This window comes from Gopherus evgoodei, chromosome 3 (assembly GCF_007399415.2).
Source record: "Gopherus evgoodei ecotype Sinaloan lineage chromosome 3, rGopEvg1_v1.p, whole genome shotgun sequence".
In the NCBI taxonomy this organism is placed as follows: domain Eukaryota; kingdom Metazoa; phylum Chordata; order Testudines; family Testudinidae; genus Gopherus; species Gopherus evgoodei.
The window spans coordinates 141,047,698-141,052,687 of record NC_044324.1 but is presented as its reverse complement, the minus strand read 5'-3'; positions in this window follow the sequence as shown (position 1 = coordinate 141,052,687).

Genomic DNA, 4,990 nt, shown 5'->3' with positions numbered 1-4,990 from the left:
CATTTTCAGTTGTTTTGGTAAGTTATTTAAACTACAATACAGAAAAAAATCACTAACTATTCAGCATTTCCTAAACATATGAAAGTTAAGTTACAAACAGTTGGTAACTAATACCCTGCATTCCAGTTATAATCCTGGATTTTCATTGAAATTACATTACAGAACACCAAACAGCCAAAAAAAAAAAAAAAAAAGGTCATTTTAAATTGCTCAGACTTTCACACATGGAAAGTCAAACAGTTTTGCTAATCATGGTCCTGGACCTGGCTAGGTTCTTTTAGAATTGCTTGGTTCTGATTGTCCTTACATTTTATTGACTGCTTGGTAAATGTCTTATTTGCCCTCTTAAGTCATTTTGTTTTTTAAGGGGGAAGTAAAATAAATCCTGAGCTGTAATCTAACCCCATTGTGCCACTTTGGCACAAGAAAGAAGTGAAAAAGCACATAAATTTTCCTAGCTGATTCCCTTACTATCTTTTATATGGCTTTACATCACTCTGGCAAGGTAGGAGCCTAAAAACTTTTACACTCCTGGGGAAATTGACTGAGAGGAGGCTGCTGCATTTCTGGAATGAGATCACTTAACCATCAACAGCAACATTAACAAAACATGGGATTTTTTTTTTTTTTTTTTGAAAAAAGCAATCTTCTTTAAAAACAATTTTCAGTAACATGGTACTAATATTTAATTGTGGTTTTTTGATTTATAGACACGTTACTAGGTGTGCAGGCTGCTACATTTCTGCCTCAGGGCCAGAGCCTTCCTCATACATAATAAAAAGGCCTACCCCTCCTTGCCTGGCGAGCCCCAGTAGCAAGAGAGAGGGACAGAGTCTTTCTTGCTTATTGGCCAGCCCCACTCCTGATATTGATCAACATCTCCCCTACAGGCAGGCATGCCCAGCCCCTCTCCCTGTGCAGTGATTTGTATCTCTGAGGCTGCTCCGGAGTCCAGGCCTGGACAGATGTGCTACCTGGGCTGCTGGGGAAGAGGCATGTGTCCCCCCCACAGATTTCTTTTGCATTTTTCTTCAGGAGGGCACAGAAATATGCGGACCATATGAATTCTGTCAGGAATAAGAAACCTCAGAGACAACATAGGCTAGTTTAAGGGGCTTCCTGTTTGAAATAGTTTCTCCACTCTCTTTACTCTTCATAATGAAACCCCTTGTGATGAATAGTCCAATATGTAACTCAGGCTATCTTTTATATGGTAAAGAAACTGTGACAATCTACCTGTCATTCTTCATACCTAGGAATAATCCAGTGGAAGATTGTTATATGAAAGGACCTAGAAAGGTTAAAAACATTGGGTCATAAAATGCAGCTCCTTAATGCTCTTGGAATTTTGCTTAACTGATGGCACAGTATAGCTCATGGCAAAAAATAAAATAGAGCAAGTATATCCAAAACACAGCATTTGGTAGGAGAAAATACATGGAAATCAATAATGTTATTAGGACTTCTCTTCAAGAGCAGATTAGATAAATTTGCAATGTGAGATGGTAGAAGAACCCACCAATGTGAGCTTTAGCTATCTCTATGGACATGTCATAGAAGGAGGAGTTAAATTTCAGTGCAACACTGGTGAGATTACACCTTGTATACTAGTCATAATTCCAAGCACCTCTGTGCTAGGAAGACAGCTGTAAGCTTTGCAGAACTGAGAGAGGCGCAATAAACTTAAAGGGGATGAGGGAGTCTGAAGGGGTTACCTGATGAAGAATGATTATATGATTGTGTATATGGATATCATATGTGTCTCTAAATATTAAAAGGACAAACGTTAAAGAAACTGGTATTATTTGAGTGGGCCAACGTGGTATAAAGAGATGCCAAGAAACATTTCATAACATTGAGGGCAAGGTCTCCTAAACTGTGGAATATGATACTAATGGTATCCCTTGAGAATGTGATACTGATAGCCCTAGGGAATATGATAGCCTCATCCCTTGAGAATGTATTGTAATGAAGATGTCCTGATTAGCAGACTAAACACAAGTCAGCTAGGCCTTTCTTTCCTTTCTCATTGACTGGTATTCTGTCAACCCATTAGCCAAGCTAGAGACATATATACTAAAATTTGTTAGCCTAGTCTTAATAGACTGTGGCTGGAACAGGGAATAAAATAACTAATCTCAATTTAAAAGTTATTTCCCAGCTTCCTTTCAAAAAAGAAAGCAATTGTCTGTCGAGAAAGCGGTATGTTTTTTGAGTATTTCATCTCTGCTCTCCCAACCAAGCAATACTAGTGCCCACAGTGCCACCTGGAGTCCAAAATGAAAGGGACTTAGTTTTGCTTTCAAAACTGTCCAATAGGAAAGTGTATTTGGAAGTTGATGTATGCTTTTTTCCTTTTAAATTTCATTCCAGTTTATCAAAACTAAATATTTTGGCTTAACACTTTAAATTTTTTATGTAAACCTTTACAAATTCATTTTTTTTAAATTAAAAGTTTTATTCTACTTTTACAGAAGTGTTAAAAATAAGTGATGATAATGCTCATAATAGAGTATGTAAAATAACTGGTTTTGTGGTTACTTGAAAGGTAAAGGCACATAATATTATACAGTCACCAATGAAACCTTTTTAATGCAAGTTACTTTGCAGTGGACATCTGCTTAAGATTACAAGATAGTGCAAACTCTGATTATAAGAAGTAGTACCATTATGTTCAATGAGACTACACATGCTAGCTGTGTGAGGCTGCTCCTTTGCAAGGGAGATCAATGGGAGTTTTGTCATTGAGTTAATTGGGAATAGGATCATGCCCCAGATATGGTAATGAGGATTTTGCAAGAAAGTCACTAATGTGACTTGTGTTTTTCTCTCATGCTTTTAAAGTGCTGCTTTTCTAGTGATAGTGCATTTTTGGGTGGCTAGGAAGAGGAACCAAGAAGGGTAACATTTTTCTAAAAAGTTCAAAAACATGACCTGTTGGCTTGCATTCCTAAAGTCCTAGCACATGTTTGGGTACTATATAAAAGCAGCAAATTTGAGGAAAAGGTGCTATGATAGGGATAGTCTCAATAAAGGTTATTCATGAAAGAATGATGTTTGTTTTGGTTTTTTGGGTAAGATTTATCTGAAATTCCTAAACCTAGATGACCCACAGAAACTTATCATACAGAGCTAGAACTCTGAATCATTGTTAGCTAATAGGATTGCTGTTCATAAACTAGAGCAAGAGGCCTGGTGAATTGAGAAAAATAATCAAAAACAAGATATTCTGAACTCTCTTCCAGATCTGAGACTGATGTCTTCTGTGACTTTGGCCAAGTCATGTACTGCTGTCCCTCTGTGAAATGAGGGTAACAATACCTGCCTTGCAGGAGTAATGAGAAGATTAAATGGCTGGCTGTCTGCAGATGAAAATAAGAGGTTTTTTTCTCCTAGCTGCAGTTTGGAAGTCAAAGTACTCTGAACTCTGATATGAAAATTGACAAGCCAAGAATTTGAGAATATGAAATTATTCACAATGGCATGTTTAAAGAATCCTTCTTAGTTATGTTAAGTGAAGCATTGACTTTGACTCTTCCTAACACAGTTCCATAGCAAAGGTAGCTGCAGACTCTTCACAATGCATACAGAAAGCTCTGTTTTCCCTAATGTGAAGTTCTAGATGCTATTCCCATTGCCCTGTACCAAATAAGCATGAAATTAGTTTGGGAAATGGTGGATGAAAGTTAACCAATCATAAGGAGAACAAACAGTCTTCTGATGAACAATTAATCCAATATCTGATCTATACTGTAGTCTGCATTTAAAAAAAAAACAAAAAACACCTTAGCAGTGCTTCTAACCACCTTCAGTGCTTTTCCCAGAGTTAGTATTTCACATAAGCCACTATGGTTATCACTTTCATATTGCTGTTTCTACCTGTGTTATTCGTGCCTATTAGTTGCCTGCCGCCTCCTCAAATTAGGCTGTCATAAATGCATCAAGCCTCTGTTCTTTAAGGCGTTGGTTCTAATCTTCAAAGCAAATAATGGATCAAATGCCTGCTAAGAGAGAGTATTTTTCTCTACAAATTATTAGGTCTGCTGTGCTCTGCTGGAACAATACCATTCACAAAGGCCAGAATCATGCCCATTTAAACTGACAGGAGAACATTCTTAACGGAGGTGATCACAGGTGGAATGAATGACCATAGAGCAGAGTAAGACAGAATCTGACCAGCCTTTAGGAAACTGCACAACATTCTTGCTTTGCTAAAGCTTTTCTACATAACCAGAAAAACATTCACAATATCAGACATTCCCCTGTCAAGTCAACCCCAGCTCCCCCCAAAAACTAACAAAAAAAATCCTATCCTAAGCGGAGCTTTCTATCTCATTAAAAAAGAGGGGTGGGAGGGGAAACAGACTCCATGAAGCCCACCATGGCCTCTGCTAATTTTTTAAATCAGGAATGTGCTCAAATAATCCAAATAGCAGTATAAATTCCTAAGCTAAAATAAAATGATCACAACTAACTAGAGTTGTAATTTATACTAATGTTGAATGAGGTACAGAAGAGATTGAAAATAACAAGGAGCCAGTACCAACACTATACCTATATTAGGAAATATGTCTGGGCTAGAGAGTGTGAGAAGTGAATATAATCATTTCTAGGACAATGAGTCTCAACCTTTTCCCTGCTGGGGCCTCCCTTCCACTTAACAATATGGGAAGGGCAGGTGAGTTACAACCCCCAGGCTGAAAACCTCTGTCACTTTCTGCCCCTCAAGAGAAGCACATTCAACGTAAGCCATTGCTGATCAGTGAACTCAGCAGGGGCAGAGCCACATTCAGTAAAGAAAACCCTTGGTATGTCTCTGCACTCAAGCAAGAGCTTCAGATTTTCACTGTGTGAAAACTAACAAACTTCATTGTGGCAGAGGAGCTGCCAATGTTGGGTGCCTAGTTCTTCACATAAAATAGGGAAGAGGCTTGGATCTACTAAAGTTCACATCTTTAACAGCCTTGGCAAGTACCTCTCGTTTCCACTG